The 17,205-nt window shown below is 46.2% G+C and overlaps 1 long non-coding RNA gene across 1 annotated transcript; it reads left to right on the plus strand.

Moving 5' to 3' along the window:
* The first annotated feature begins 368 nt into the window (after positions 1–368).
* Positions 369–16,976, plus strand: LOC132652264 (uncharacterized). Its single transcript, XR_009589735.1, has 3 exons — positions 369–726; positions 1,953–2,039; positions 16,734–16,976. It is a non-coding gene; the product is annotated as an uncharacterized LOC132652264 (long non-coding RNA).
* Positions 16,977–17,205: the final 229 nt, after the last annotated feature.

Below are 17,205 nucleotides of genomic sequence, written 5' to 3' on the forward strand. Positions count from 1 at the left end.
AACTCCCAAATAATCAATAAAAATATTATGTTGGAAAAAAAAAAAAGAATCCCAGTGGTCTTACTCTATGCATGGAGGACAAGGGCCTTTTCAATAAAGTGAAGTCAGCTCGAGTCTGAGAAGCCCTAATGGATAGACTGAAGTGGTAAATGCATACTCTGGGCCCTCACTGCTATGGTTTTGGTTTCAAATGTCTATTGACATTGTCTATAGACAATGTGTGTGTTTATGGGAGTGTAAGTCAGCCAGTGCATCTGTGTTCTGCTCTGAGATGGAGAGTTGAAGCACAGCTGCCTGCAGCCACTAGAGGGCAGTGCTGCCTCAGCACCAGCCTTGCGGAACCATAGGGCTTTGGTCCCTGCCGGGGCCATGAGGGCATACCGCTAAGAACTAAAAGTCCCTTCTGAGAACCATGAACTCGGTTCATGGAAAACCCTGCCCTGGTTCTGTCTTCCCGCTCTCTAACAGGCAAGGTTTTCTCCTCTTCTTGTCTGTTGTTCTGTCTGCTAAAGGGAAGTACTTGTGTGAAAACCAGCAACTGATAGGAAACATTGTTTTGCGTTGGCCCAGCTGCTGTCGCCTCAATAGAAGAAACGTGCTAGCCGCCATGGAGTTTGCAGAGACCATCCTTCAGGAGCAAAGGAAACCTGTCTACGTAGATGGACACGTCCAGCACACGTGTGGGTGTGCCCTGCTCCAGCCGACTAAGCCAGCTAAGGGCTGTGGGTGAGTCAACCTCAACAGGCATTGAGCCCTTTCGTTTAAAGTCAAGCCTGGCCAAGAGAAGTCATCACAGCCCAGGACTCGCTCTTGTGGGTGTGTGAAGGCAGGCCACGGCTCCCCACTGCTGGCTGTCCAATTGCAGAATCCTCCATTTACTAGAAACTTTTTATAGCCAAAGAGGAACAATTCTTTGAAAGGGAGGGAGAGGAATGGTTTCTAGGGAAATGAACTTGGCAACTTTTGTGTAGGTGTGTGTGTGAGAAAGGGAGAGACAGAGACACAGAGAGAGAGAGAGACTCAGGATCTAAAATGTCCCCACTAGGCCTTCTACCATTAAGCAGCTCCCATCGCTCCTTGTTAACCCTTTCTGAGACTACTTGTCTGTGTGCTATCTCACAAGGTAGCATAGCCAGCACAGGTCAGGACAACACCTGAATCAACCTGGGGAGCTTTGGTGGAATCAAGCTTTGAAAGTGTGGGGTCCAGATGGGTGGGGAAGAGGGATAAAGGACACAGAATGCTGGAATAATCCAGGGAGCCCAAGCTCGAATGCACACAGGGTCATTCTTCTATCTCACTGGAAGGCTTAGAAAATTTAGTGCAACTTTTTAGAAAGCAGGAGGTTAAAGGTCAACTAGTGGCTTGGGACATGTCAATCGTATGTCAGGTGAACTAGCCCTGTTTCTGTTGCTTACCCCAAGGCAAGTTTCTTATATTCTTTTGTTTTGTTTTGATTTTTTTGTTTGTTTTGTTTTTTTGGAGACAGGGTTTCTCTGTGTAGCCTTGGCTGTCCTGGAACTCACTCTGTAGACCAAGCTGGTCCTGAACTCACAGAGACCCTCCTGCCTCTGCCTTCCAAGTGCTAGGACTAAAGGCATGCACCACTACCACCTGGCTCTTATATTCTTTATTAGAGATATATTTTAATCATTTATGTGTGTGTGTGTGCATCTGTGCATATGCAAGCCAGTGTCTGTGGAGGTCAGAAGAGGGCAGACAAGCCTCTGAAGCTAGAGTTGTGAGCTGCTGATGTGGGCTGCAGTCCTCTGCAGTCCTCTGAGGGAGTACAAGTGCTCTTAATGGCTGAGCCATCTCTCCAGAACCTGATCAAGTTTCTTGACATTATTGTTAAGTCTCGTGTTTCTCCCTTAGAGAATGAAGACTTACCTGTATCCCAAGGCATCTCTGTGTAAATGAAATTCACTTATATCTTGTTCTCTGCTTTGTAGGGCATCTAGAATGTACTATGTGCTCAGTATCCGTACAACAGCATGAGCAACAGAGACCATGGCTGCTTGGATTTGTGGCTGTCCCAGGTAAGTTCTGTTCGTGCCTGTGAGGTGGGTAGGATGGTTAAGACTCACTAAGAAGCAATGACAGGAGTCCTTCCTCCCCAAAAGAAAACTAGACATAGCTGTTTCCAAGATCTTGACTCCCTCCCACCTGCCTGTGGCCTGAAGCATACGGGCACCTTTGTGGTTTTAAGGCTCATGACCTGTGGTGACACTAAAGAGCAGAGGGAATGTGCTATGATTTGGTGGCTGGAACAGGGTCTGTCTCTTGAGGACAGGAGCCCTGGGAGGGACAGCTGCTGAGGAAAGGTGGCTACGGGGCAAGGGTATGGAGGGATGTGTAGTAGAGGCTTTTGGTAGAAGCTTTTTGGTAGGGCTTGTGTTGACCCCTCAGGAGGCTGTGGAGCTGCACTGGAGCCCCTTCTTGGCAGGGAGGGCCCTGGCAGGCAGAGAGGTGAGGCCCTCGGACCCGGGACGTGGGGTGATGTATGCTACAGTCCTCCCCATGGAGGAGGAACTGCTCAGTCCTAAGAACTCCTGGTCTGTATACCCAGAGGACACCCCTCCTGGGGGCCCTTCCATCCTCACTCCCACCCAGAAGACCCCCTCAGGGCCCTTCCATCCTCATTCCCAGGCAGAGATTTTCGTATAAAAGGGAGGAACGCTCAAATACTAATTTCTCAGTATCTTTCAGTTTTACTGTCCAATAAGTCAAAGCAGTTCGGAATTTTGGAATACATCAGAGGAAACTGCTTGGCATTCCTTTTGCCTTGAGAGGGCCTTAAGTGAAATGCAGAGACAACACTTAAACTGTTCGCAAGGGCTTGGGATCCAGCAGGCTAGTCCCAGGGAAATCTGGTCATGTGCTTTTCTTCTGGGGGTTTTGGTTTTCTTGATATCAAACTGGCAGGTATAAAAAGTGCCTAAAAGCTCCCCATCTGGTAGCCAGAGGGAAGGAAAGCTGTACCCAAGCCAGTTCTTAAATTCAAATACACATGGGCACACACACATTAATGTCTGTGTATTTGGTCATGCTTAGAATACTGAAGAGTGTTTATAAGCTAAGAATGATGGTGCACACCTGAAATCTCAGCCCTTGGGAGGCAGGAGGATGGAGAGGTAAAGGCTAGCCTGGAACACATAGGATTACCACCTTATTCCTGTGGTGGTACTCTGCCACTGAAGAGAGATCTCAGCTGTTAAAAAAGGATGCTGGGCCCAGGGACAAATGCAAATTCCTAAATGCAGAATCAGGGATGGGATTGGGATGACACCAGCTGGGCACAGGCAGTGCTGGTTCCTAAGATGAGGCATATAGCTAGTCTGTGCTGATGTCCTCAAAGGTCTCTCTAGTCAGAAATGATGGACAGTAACCTCCAAGGGTTCTCAGTATCACAGACAGCAGGGAGCTGTTGGGTCTAGAAATCTTTTTGTACCTTCCTGTACTTATGTTTCCTGAGCAACAGCATCTGAGTGGATTTACAGTCCTTTAAACACAGGAATCCTCTGTTGGCAGGATTTGCTCATTGGCTCCTCTCAGGGTTGACATTAAAGGTGAATTAGTTGTTCTCCTTAGAGCATTGGATCCTGTACTCCCCATAGGGAAATTCTATCTGCAGCCCAAACCTAACCTGGCAGGGTGAGTTTTAGGGAACCAGAGCTGAGGGCTGAGCCACACTTGGAGAGTCCTGGCCAGACCTGGATGGGACCCTTAAGCAGAGGGCCTGTCTGTTGTTGAAAGAATGGAACATACTGTAGTTCTGGTCATCAATGCTGGAGATACAGTCTTATTCACAAAGATGTATTAAGCTGTTTTCTCCAACAGACTCCTTTTAAGGGAAGTAAGCCAGTTAAGAAATAGGCAGAAAGTGTATTTTTACACCAGTGACAATCCTGTTTTGAAGCAATCCTCTTCACATGGGAACATGCTAATACTGTCTCATTTATGTAATTGTGTTTTGAATGAGAATGGTCCCCATAGGCTTGTATATTTGAATACTTGCTTCCCAGCTGGTGAAGCTGTTTGGAAAAAATTAGGTGGTGCATCACTGGGGACAGGACTTAATATTTCAAAAGTTCACACAGTTGCCAACTAGCTCTCTCTGTCTTGTGCTTGTAGATAAAAATATGAGCTCTCAGCTACTACTGTTCTAGTGCCACACCTGCCTGCTGGCTACCACACTCCCCACCATGATAGTCAGAGACTCTAACTCTCTGAAACTGTAAGCCCTAAAGAACACTTTCTTTTCTAAGTTGCCTTGATCATGATGTCTCCTCACAGCAGTAGAACAGTAACTGAGAAAGTTGCCTTTGCTTAGGCTACAAATAGATTACAGAGTGAGTAGAGCAGAAGCAGAAAGAAGCCATGGGAAATACTCTAAGGTCAGGTTTTTCAGCCCGTGTGAGTAGAGGGGACCAGGCCAGTATCATGGAGAACAAGAGCCCAACAAGGCAAACCCCAGTGTCTTCAGTTTTCATCCAGGCCACGAGCAGAAGCCATGTGTCACCTACTTTCTCTAATGTCCTCTTTGAAGCAGTCTCTGGGTTTTCTTCCATAGATCAAAGAGGGCCAGGAAAAATGTGTGGAAAGAGACATTTGCTTGAGAAGAGCCCAAGAAATTAAAGAAGCCAGTAGATCTCTCATTTTCAGTCCATGAAAGGGACTGTCCCCTCCTTAGGGGTAGAAGAGCATCAGGAAGTTTGGGGGGCATGATGCCATCTTCAGTGGCCAAGGAACAATGAGTAGGAATCCTTGTCAGACCCTCCACCAGACCCTATGCCAGGACACTCTCACTCCACATACATCTCATTACTGTTACTAGTATTATGTTTTGATACAGGGTCTCCCTATGTAACACAGCTGGCCTTAATCTCTAGTTCCTACTATGTCAGGTAGGTTCCTACTCATAGGTGCTGAGATTACAGACATGTGTCACCATACTTGGTTCCCACAGCTGTGGTAAAAAGATAAGAAGAATGGCAACAACATGAACATGGCATGGCTGTGTATAAACTCCTGAGATCAGGATTGTAAATTATCCATACCCCATGAGTCTAGTTATATATACTTTAAAGCAACCATGCATACAATTACAATAAAAACTTATAAGGAAATGAGCTGCGTTTCTTATACTCTGGGCCCACATGCCCAGAGTTGTACCATGGGCTGGACCCTCTTACACCAATTAGCAATCAAGAAAATGCCACACAGGCCAATCCAAGGAGGCAATTCCTCAACTGAAGCTTCCTATCCCTGCATGCTTCACACTGATAGCTGAGGGTAATTATGACACCAAAGTAGATAAACGACACTGAAAAGCAAGAATAAAGTAAGACCAGCAAATCTGAAAATAAGACAGTGTAGTACTGACCGATGGACACCTTAGCAGCTCAGAGCTGGGAATCCAGACATTGGTTCTCACATTTATAACCAACCAATTTTCACAAAGGACGATTCATGAGTCACTAACATCAGACTGCATATAAGCAGAGGGGGAGCTTTTATCAGGTGTTAATGGATGGGAGACAGAAAATAATTGACTGCCAAAGTAGAAACTTACTACTTAGAGGTTAGTTGGAAATTGCAGGATGGCAAATTCTGTGGCCATGTGATCCTGAAGTTCAGGTACCCATGGAGGCCAGAAGACGGTACTGGATCCTCTGGAGCTGGAGTTATAGGTGATTGTGGGCCCCTGACATGGCTGCGGCAAACTGAACTCCTATCCTCTGCAAGAACACAGCCATCCCTTTTGAAGTGAACTGAGTCACCTCAGTTATTTTAATCACATTGATTGAGATGTACTCAAGAGAACTGTAGACACGTCCATAGCAAGTGTGCTTGGGAGAGTTCAGATAAGCCAAGGAGTGAAACATCCTAAAATCTGTCAACTGAGATGTAGCACAGCCGCCCAGTGAAAAGCTGCTTGGCATGGGAAAGAACAAGATGCTGGTCGGTGTTCTATGTTATCACACAATGAACATTAAGCTATAGGAAAGAGGCCCTTGAAAATACCAATGATGAAAAATGTTCTAATATTGGACTGAGGATGTAGTTAAGTAACAGAGCATTTGCTTCATGTGAGCAAGAGCCTGTCGGTTTGATTCCCAGAACTGTGGGAGAAAGAGGGAGAAAATGGTCTAAAACGTCCACACAATTCTGAATATGCTGACAATTGTTGACCTAACATGCCTTAAGTGGGTAAATACAAGACAGTATGTCAAAGTTGTTATCACATTAATTATAAAAATCTAGTGATCACTTTTAAGGTGTGATTATGCAGGCTGGGAGAATGGTCACCAGTACAGTGCTTGTAGCATAGGCCTGGGGATCTAAATCAGATAGGGCAGAGTCTACGTCAGTGTGATGGCGCAGTGGTGTGTGCCTGTAATTCCAGCACTAGGGATGTGGAGACAAGAGGATTCCTGAGTCTTGCTAGCCAATCAGTCCAGCTGAATCAGCAAACCTGAGGTTCAGTGAGAGACCCTTTCTCAAAATATGGTGGAGAGCGATAGAGGAAGCCATTATCTCAACTTCTGGCCTCCGTAGTCATGCACACACATGCATGATCATCTGTGTGCACATATGTGAATATATTCATCGTCACATACAAGCTTCTTAGTTTAACCTCATCCACATGTGGATCCCCTTAACAATTAAAACTTAATAGATAAATTTAAAAATATGACTTAATTTCCATATATGTAAAAAGTGAATTGCTCCACAAAGTGTGAACTAATTTTACTTACCCTTTTGTCTAGGGAGGAAAAACATTAATTCTTTAATTCAGTCACTGCCTCTTGTGAAACAATGAAACAAGTTACTTCCCAAAGGCGGTCTTCCAAGAAGAATGATACAGGTGAAAGGAAATGACTGTCTATCAAGTATTTATAAAAGTAGATGTATAGTGTGTTTGTCAAATTAGACCTACAATGGGCATGTAAAAGTAGACCTATAATGAGCTCCTAGACCTATAATGCAGTTCCTCCAGCAGGAGCTCTGCTTTAGGTAAGAGAATCTTCCTCCTGCTCTGCCTTGAGTAGGACACAGGGCCTGGCTGAGTTCAGGGGTGGAACCGAATGGCAATGTGACCTAAGTCTAGGAACAGGTACAGTCAGGCAAATGACCTGGCTTGCACCTCTTCTGAGCAAACATTCCACTTTACGCCTCTCCAGAAACACTAGCTGCAACTTGCCAAGTCTGCGTAAACTCTGAAGCCAACACATTTGTACAGAGTGAGGGAGGAGATGAAGCCCAGGGCTCTTTGCCTTTGGAGTTCTAACCAGACACAGGTCAATGTGTAGCATAAGGAAGAACTCTATGGTGGGATGGTAGGAGACGATGGGCAGGAGGGAGATGAGCCACTGGGACACCTCCATGGGCCCTGCTCACTCTCTGCACGTACATGCAGAATGCAGGGCTCCTCTCCAAACAGCTTCAGTTCCAAGTTAACAGAGGCGATAAAGAGCCTTCCATTCATCATTGTCAGGACCTGAGTGGGTTTTGCTTATTTGTGCCTTTATGAAAGAACAATATTGCTTATTTCTCCTTAAAATTAGTCTTCCCGTCTGTTTAGACCTCACTTCTGGCAGCTGTTTTTCACAAGAACCCTCTGAATCCATAAAGACCACACATGCCTGACATCCCATCCACTGGGTGACTGAAGCTCCATCCACTGAAAAACTTTTCATCAGGGTCTCTCCCTGGCCCTGAGTTCACGAAGGTACTTAAGAGGACAGAGGAACCCAGAACATTGGGCTAGTCTGAATGCTGACTCAGGCAGCCATGACAAGCTACATCTAGGAGAATCAGTCAAACCACTACCCCTTCCCCGTTTTCCAGAAACCAGTCTCGGCTTCTTCCCCCATTAAACATAGCTGAGACTCCCCTCCTGATGTGGGCAAGTCACAGCATGAAAGTGCTCTGAGAGTGATACAGAGCACCCTGGCTTTGAACTAACTTCCTGCCATTTATTGACTTGGGGAGAGTTGCCTAACTTCATCAACTTTACGGTCTTTTCATTTTTTTTTTTTTTTTATATCCCAAGGAAAGGCATTGCTATCTTTCCACAACAAGCTGTAAGGATTAAATGAGATTCGGCGTGTATCAACAGTACATAACTGCTAAAAAGTGGTATGTATGGCTGCTTTCCCTGGCAGTTAACTAAACTCATAGCAGGTGCTCTAACCCCTCACCGGTCTGCTCAGCACCATCTTTTGGCTTAGAAAGATGAACAGATGTTTTGGGAGTTGAGGATGGGAAAGAAAAATCTACAGTGTATTCAGCAGGAGGCAAAATGCATCAGTGCAAGGGAAATCTAGGGGAAATGGCCTTTCTCCAGGGAAGGGCTATGGAACCACAGAAAATAGTTAAGAAGCCCATAAGATTCAGGTGGTGGATGCTAGAATAAGACCTTTGGTCTTTTTCTGAATGTGCCTTTGTAACTGTTTTCAGTGCTGGCCAGAGTGACTGGAGCCTCCCTGTTGACCCACAGCAGTGGGAGAAAGTCTGAGCAGTAGGTGGGGCTCTGATGTCTTAACTTTGCCCAGGGCTCTCCTGGTCAGCTCCAGGGGTCATTGGTTCCCTGGCCATGGCACCAGCTCTCCTCACTCTCCTATTTGTTTATTAGTGGCCCCTCCTCCTGAGGAGGCTTGACACTGCAGGGCCTCACAGTCTGCAGACATGGGCCGATACCCTGATTAAGCATTCTTTTACACAAGCTTGTAAACAATTCTTTTACACAAGTGATAGAGGATCTTCATGGTAGAAAATTCTTCAGATCGCAAACATTAATTTCACGTTTGAATCCCATTCGGTTGCAGCTAGTTTTGTAACGTGTGGTTTTCTTTTTACCTGCTCTCACAGTCATTCAAGCATGGTGCAGCCTTTGGCAAGGATCACACTGTAAGTCTTTCACACAGAGCTCAGTTGAGAGATGGACAGCTTTGAAAGCAGTAGGGTAGCAAGGGCAAACGCTCCGGATGCCTCCACAGTGAATATGTATGTAACAGCTGCATTTGTAATTCATCTGCCTTTTATCATTGGACATGGAGGTGCTTTTCACTAGGATAAGTAAAGTCCCAGGAGGTGCCTTGGAAGCAAATGTGTACATGTCTCTGTGATATAACCCTAGGGGTAGAATGGCCAAGTTGCAGGCAATATAGCTGTAGTCATAATTAGTATACTTTCCTAAATAGCTTTTTGTAAATGTGTGTGCACGTGTGTGTGTGTGTGTGTGTGTGTGTGTGTGTGTATGAATGCATGCATGTGTTGTCACATGCATGCAGAAGGCATAGGAAGATTGGTGTCTTCTATCCCCCTCCATGTTATTGCCTTGAGACAGGGTCTTTCACTGAAATGGAAGGTCATCATTTCAGCTAGTCTGACTGGCCAGGGAGGTACCAGAATCCACCTATCTTTGCCCCTGCAAAGCTGGGGTTACAAGCACATGAAATCATTCCAGTTTTTCTATGTGGGTGCCAGAGATTTGAACTCAGGTCCAGATGTTTGCATAACAACCATACATACCCGCTGAGCCATCTCCACAGCCCTTAAATTATTTTTAAGGAACTTTTTGAGTGAGACTGTAGTTGGAGCTGGATTCTCCTGAGAGGCTGGGGAGTTCTGACTACACATTTTATGACAGTAGCTATGAGGTATGCCCCCAGAGGCTTCGAGCAAGAAGTTCTGTCATGCATCTCAGTATGAAGTCTTGGCTGAGGGCCAGGTATCTCTGTGTCTGGATTTCTTGACTTGTGAAATGATTGACAACCCCAGAGTAAGGGCTTACATTGGCAATGGGCTTAGTACAACTAGTGCTGGAGAGCAGGGAGAACTGAGAGGCGCAGCCCCACCCCTGTGGCTGCCCCTTCCCTGGTGTCAGCCCTGCAGAGACAGAGGGTGTGCAGTATGTTAGCCGACCCTTCAGGTAATCGGGGCTAGACTAGAGGTCTTTGTTTCTTACCTACTTCTGCTAACTAAAGTGGGTGACTCTAAAATATCACAGCTTTACCCCTTCCCATCAGGAAGCAAGTTGATCAAATGGAAGAAGACCAGACTTGCCCATGAGACTGCTCATGGCCAAGTAGGTCTAATCCAGCATCAGTCAGCTACATTCAGATATGGGTTGACTTTTTTGAGGTCAGTTAATTACCTGATGTTGAGTGTGGTAGTTTGAATGAGTTTGAATACTTGGTCCCCAGTTGGTGGAAATGTTTGGAAAGGATGAGGAAGTATAGCCTTGTTGAAGTAGTTATGTCCCTGGGATGGATTTTGAGGTTTCAAAAGCCCACACCATCCCTAGTTAACTGTTTCATGGTTTCGTCTTAAGATGTGAGCTCCCACCTACTACTCCAGTGCCATGCCTGCCTGCAGCCATGCTCCCTCCATGATGGTCATGGACTCTAACCTTTTGAAACTGTATCCCCCAAATAAATGCTTTCTTCTGTAAGTTGTCTTGGTCATGGTGTCATATCTCAGCAATAGAAAAGTAAGACTTTAACTTTTGCCAAATAATTTTAATAGTAAGCAATACTGACTAATTTGGCGGCATAATAGTTTTCTTCCTTCCTTCCTTCTAGTCCTTCCTTCCTTCCTTCCTTCCTTCCTTCCTTCCTTCCTTCCTTCCTTCCTTCCTTTCTTTCTTTCTTTCTTTCTTTCTTTCCTTCCTTCTCCTTTTAGGTTAAGAATATGTGAAACTGATAGTGGTTAAAAAACAACAACAACTAACAAGCCTAAATAAATGAGGGGATATTTTCCTAAATAAGGTTGGAAGCAAACAGTCCATGGCTGGTTATGGGGCTTAATGATGTTATTAAAATGGTGCCTTGCTTCTATGTTTTTTGTTTCATTGACACAAGATGGCTGCATAGTTCCTGGCAACACATATTTGGCTAAGATAGGAAGAGAGATGTTTAGTTTCTTCTGTTCTTTATATAAAGATTGGTAAAACATTTCCTGAAATCATTTCCAAAGTAAGTTCGTAGATTTCTTTTCAATCTTCATAAGGAAAGGAAAGAGACATGGCAGTAGATGTTGGGTCAATGAGGCATGTCATCCACTGAAGTCACTGGATAAAGGCACAGGCTTTCTTCTGCAGTAAGTGGAGAAACATCAAAAGTTTTGGTCCAGCGTCAACATGTCCAAAGGAGGTGTCACTTCTTGACAGACTTGTAGTGCCATGGCATTGTTGAGAGGTGGTAGAAAATAGGAGCTGAAGCCTGTAGAAGGAAGTTAGCCATTGGGGGAAGCACAGGAAAGCATGTTGCACTGTAGACTCAGGTCTCGGCCCCTGCCTGTCTCCGCTTTCTGGCCACCATGAGGTAAGAGGTCGTCCTCCACCACACCTGCTGGCCTTTGTTTCAGCCCTGTGTCAGGTGCCCGATATGAAGCCAAATTACCATGGATTGGAGACCTTAACAAACAAACATCATGCTCTAAGTGCTTCTCTCAGGTACTTCTCACAGTACAAAAAGCCTGACAACAGCAATACCCAGAGGGAACAAAGCAGGCACTGGGTCAACGGGGCTGAAGGGGGAACAGAGAAGACAGATAGGCATGGGGAGTTTTGCCTTGTGGATACTACAAAACAACTGTTTCCATTGGTTTTGTGAAGAAAATAAATGACCAGCTCTGAAGGCCACGTTTTGTGTGGTTCTTTTGAGTACACTAAATAATTGAGGTGCTGTGTGCGGGGGTGTAGCATGAGGTATTTCGAGACACGCAGCCTCACACTTGAAGTACTTAAGAGGATAGATGGGATGTGTGCTTTATTTCGGAGACAGAGCCTCGGAGGGGGTTGAGAGAGATGAAGGCCGTGGTTTCAGGTAAACCAACAGGAGGGGCAGCCTAGCAGAGGCTGGGTTAATGAAGGGTGTGACTCGGGAGCAGCGCTCGAACGACATTCACGAGACAGGGATTTAAAGCACGGTTCTGAGGTGTGGCTTCGGACTTGCACTCTTCACTGTAACCATTTCTGTAAACTGAGATCAAAGCATGAGGTCTGCTGACGTCATGGGGAGCACAGAGGGGATTGAGCTGCTCAGTGGAATAGGTGATCAGGGAGGCCTGGGTTTTCCCAGCATGTCCACTGTGCTGCTGTAAGCTCCGAGGAGCCTCAAGCCACTGCTCAGTGAAACTCCTGCTGTCGACATGCGAGCACACTGTCTCAACTCTGACCCACGGATCCTGTCAAATTTCATCTCATGGCCTGGTGTGGTGAATACCTGACCCTGTGGTGGTGGCCACGGAAGGAAGCGGTGTCCACGTAACCCCTTCCTTTCCTTTCTCTCACTTCAGGTTAGTGCCAGGTTAGCCTGGGCAACAGTGTGACACCCTGTCTCAAAAACCTCAAAATAAGATCAAAGGCGCGTGTAGTTCCTGACGTAACATTACTACAACCCACCATCCCAGCAACCAACAAACAGGTCTGTCAATTTCACTGGTTTTCAAGAGAAAGAGAGAAAACAAAACAAAACAAAAAAACCAAAACACTAGTTAACAAGCAGTGTGAGGGAGTAGGTGTCAGGCTCTGTGAAGAGCTCCCAGGGGTCTGTCTATTATGCAGCCTCCAAGGAAGTGACAAGAGCCTGGGGTTGAATGGCAGCTCTTGGAGCATCTCTAACTTCGTGAGCCTGTACCTTGTGATTTCAAATGCCCCTGATGCGCCCTTTTTCACTGTCTTCAATCATCGTGGTGTAGGCCTTCTTTGTTTCTGTAATTGGGGCAGAACCCAGGCACACATGCTCATCCCACTGCACAGGTTAGTGGTTTTGGAGATGCTCCCAGCCACCAGTTTGTCACTATAGCAAACATTTAATGTAATCAACGTGCGAAGAGGTTTTACTTTGACTCTTGGTTTTGGCGGATTCATTCCACGACAACATGATTTCCATCGCTTTTATGTCTCTGATGTGGCAGTTTCTCTAGGTGGGAGTTGGAGAAAGATCAGAGCCACTGTACTTTGAAAGTTTTCACAGTCTTCCAATGTGACAGGCTAGAAACCAAGACTCTCAACCGTGGACTTTTGTGGGCAGCCCAGATTCGTCCTATAGCAGTGACAAGCCATTGATTTGGGGTTGAAACAGTGCTAGCTTCATAACTGGCTTTCCCTGGTCTCCTCTACTAGACTATGCTTCTCATGTTAAACACACACATCCCCACATACATATACATACACATTCTCTCTGTCACACACACACACACACACACACACACACACACACACACACACAGAGGATGTCCTGTGCTCCTGCGTGCTGACCATCTGCCTCTTTCCTCGCCTGTTCTTTCCTGTAATACCCTGGACTATAAGCGCTTTGAACCACTTGGATCTAAGCGGACTCCCTCCATGCCTCTGTGTATGTCTCATCTTTTCCTGGCGTGTGGTTTGCCCAGTTTTCCACTAGCAAACTTTGATTCACCTTGAGGGGTCCACTAAATTCACCTTTTATTCAGAGGTCTAATTTATTCCTCAGGCAGCATGAACTCTCTTCACTGCTTTTCATCTTCTTCTTGTGCATAATCACAGAATTGGGGTTTGCTTTCTGCATGTCAGCGTCTAGCTCTATTCCAAAACACCCATGCGTGCGACTTGTCGGCTTTTCCACAGCTTAATTAACAGCATAACTCATGGGTCTGTTAGCTCCTGCTGCTTTATTTTTCTTGATGCCTGAGTGAACATCCAAGCCAATGTATGACTCGTGGGTACTTAGAGTACTTGACCAATTTTTTTTTTAAGTGTGTGTGTGTGTGTGTGTGTGTGTGTGCCTTACATTACTCTGACATCATGGATGTCAGAGGCCAACTTCCAGAAGTAGGTTCTTGCCTTCCCCCTTGTTGACACAGGCCCTCTCCTACCTGTTTTCCTGTACTTTGTCTTTCAGGCTGGATAGTCTGTCAGTCTGTCAGCTTCCAGGGATTGCCATCTCTCTGTTTCCTATCTTCCAGGGGGAACGCTGGGATTGCATATGTGTCCCACTAAACCAGGCTTTTTTATGTAGATCCCAGGTATCAAAGTTGGGTTATCAGGCTTGAGAGGGAAGCGCTTTTACCTGCTGGGCCATCCCCCAGGCCCCCAAAATACTTAGATTTAATTTCAGGCTCAGGGGCAATGTTTGGTTAATGCTCCAGTTTGCTTCTCTGTGGCTCAGGCCAGCTCTACCTCACACCTGCTGCTGTCCTTGGTGGTTGTCCAGTGGTCCTGGCATCCCCAATACGGTGCGGCCTCCATTGAAACTGAAGTTGCACCTTCATCATGGCCTCTGCTCCTCTCCATGAGCCCTTTAGTACCTTCAAAGCAGAACCATGTGGGAGAATCTTACACAGTACTGGCTGGCAACTTTACATACAGCCTTGACCCCCTCTGGACCACCACTTCTGCGTGCTGACCCTGATGAAGTACTTTCACTTCAGTGATGCTGGTCTCTTCTCACTGCACTAATTCCTCAGTCCCAACTAACCATCATCCATTGCCCCAACAAAACAAGCTTTTACTTCAATGGATCTGCTCTCTCCTTAATCACAGCTGATTTCCCAGACTCAGCTGGCCAGAATCCACAGACTTTATTAAAAAAACAAAAAACAAACAAAACAAAACAAAACAAAAAACCAAAAAAACTTTTTATTGGTTCTTTGTGAATTTTACACCAAAACCCCCGTCCCACTCATCATCTTGTCCCCTCATACCTGCCCTCCACCCATACAACCTCCTTTCAAAAGGGAAAAAAAAAATATCTTATTGTGGAAGCTGTACTGTGTCCCACAGTATACCCTTTTGTCCACACTTCTTTGCTTGTAAATTTCACTGCAATGAATCAGTCTGGTTTGAGGCCTCTGGCTTCTGCTACAGTATCAATACTGAATCCTCACTGGGACTCCTTCTGGGTATCCTGTAGTTTTGGATCTCTAGGACCGGCCCCTTCAAGGTCTCCAGCATTTCATCGATGTGATAGATGTTGGGGTGGTACAAGTCAAAGCCCTGGACCTAGGCCAGAGAAGTATTTGAGCTGGTCCTGCCAGCTCTCCATACCCACCAGGCGCACTCTCCAGCCTTGCTCAGGCTAGTTCATTCGATGCTGCAGCCAGCAAGGGGAAAAACCAGCTCTCCCGCTTTCATTGCTTTGAGGACACCCATGCCCTGTGCTGCCCAGGTGAAGTGCAGGGCCTGCTCTCCTATGTACTGCAGCTGGTTAAGATCAGAGACAGCTCTCCCACTGGATGGCCTTGGGGCCAGCTGTCCTGCCTGCTGTAGGTGGTAAGGGGTGAAAGGGGGCATCTCTCCCTCCACCATGTCACTGCATGGCAGACAAGTGGTAGGGCTAGCCATCCCAGCTCACACCCTCAAGCAGGCTAACCCGTAACTCCTGAAATAAGTGTCAGCTCTGCTGTGCTTCCAGTATAATGTACAGGGTCTACTCTCCCGAGTACTGCAGTTGGCTAGAGGTTAATTGGTCAGCTCTCCTGCTCTCAGGCATCCAAGACCAGCTATCCCACAATGCCCAGGCAAAGGGTGGGGCCAGTTCATCCCTCAGACATCAACCTGTCACTGGCAGACGCCCAGACCAGGAACCACCACCTGACTTTTGGTGGTAACAGATTCCTTCTGCTGTGGGCCACTGACCCAAACATGGGCTGCTCAGTGGCAGCATAGGCCAGGTCCTCACCATGGTCTTAGGTGGCATCACCAGCTACTCACAACAGGCTGTTCATCAATACCCTCGACTCTCCAGTGCTGCCTCTCTTCATTGTGCACATGCCCTTCTGCTTCTCTTTCTCTCCCATTTCTTCATCACTTATTTGCTCCTTTTGATGGTGCCTAGGCTCTCCAGGATCAATCCAGGAGTAGTGTCAAGAGTGCTATACCCTGCCCGTTCAGTGTGTCGCTGGGCAGGGGTCATCTCAGGCATGGTCTGTGTGCCTGGGCCTGGGCCCTGTCAGACTGGCGGTCGTCTCAGCTAACTTCCTGTCTGAGCGCCATGGCACTGGATTGGTGGTTGTCTTGAGCTTGTTCCCATCCAAGCCTTGGCTCCAGCCCTGGGCAGGGATAGTCTTGTCTTGGACTCTTTCCTGCCCCCAAGATTTTTTTTCCCCAACAAATATATCACCAAATGACCCCGATAGAATCTTTGCTTTCTTCTGAAACTTCACAAGCCAGGGCTTCATCATTTGCCCCTCTCTCAACATTCCCGTCTTCCAGGATTACATAACAGCACATTAATCTCTGTGAATGTAATGGCTTTTCCAGCCCAGAATTCCAGATACTTCCACAATCCCTCCCAAAACAACATGGTTGGGTCTGTCACAGCAGTAGCCCACTCTTTGGTTTTAAGTTTGGAGAGTTTGGGTCCTCAAACTTCTGCTCCACTGCTGCAGCCCTCTGGGTGCCATTTCCTGTATGGGACACAACAAGTGACTTACTTCAGCAGCTTTCCTGAGGGGGGAAGGTCAGCAGGTGGTATTGGATCATGGCACACCACACCAGACCTCTGACAGTGTGACTCCCTTCTACAGCCTTGCCCTTCTCACCTGGCCACTGAGGACGTGAAGGGCCAACTGGGCTGTAGCACTTCCTCTACAAGTATGCTCTTGCCTGGTACTTCCACAGGGGAATCCCATAGCCATTGTGCCTTATTCTTATGGGGTTGGTCTTATAAAATCCCACAATTGTCCCTGGTGCCCTGAGTGCTGACTTGAACATTAAGTTCATCTTCATCTCTTTGCAGGTCAACCGGATTGTCCAGTGTAGGTGATAGGCCTAGCCTGAGGAGAGAAAAGATTGATTTGAGAACTGAAAACCAGCCTGGTTTGTGAGTATGCCTTTATGATGTCCCCAGCAATTCCTCAAGAGAAGAAATCTTCCATTTTCAAGAATGTGATTTCATTGTATTAAAATGAATTGCTTGGTCATATATATAAAAAAATAAAAGACACAAAGTGGGAGGAAATATGAGGGATCAGGAAGGAATCGGAAGGTGTCAGTGAATATAACCAAAATTCTTTGTATACATGTATAAAATGCTCAAAATAAACAGATAAAAATGTTTAACAAATGAATTATTAATTTATGTCAGAATTACAGAGGCTAAAATGCCTTGATTGCTACTATTATTACAATGTTGTTGTACTGCGGATTGAACCCAGTACTTTGCTTATCTTGACTCAAAATACTATCAAAAAGTTCTTCATCCATTTAAG

The sequence above is a fragment of the Meriones unguiculatus genome, chromosome 1, assembly GCF_030254825.1.
Source record: "Meriones unguiculatus strain TT.TT164.6M chromosome 1, Bangor_MerUng_6.1, whole genome shotgun sequence".
NCBI classification, from domain to species: Eukaryota; Metazoa; Chordata; class Mammalia; order Rodentia; family Muridae; genus Meriones; species Meriones unguiculatus.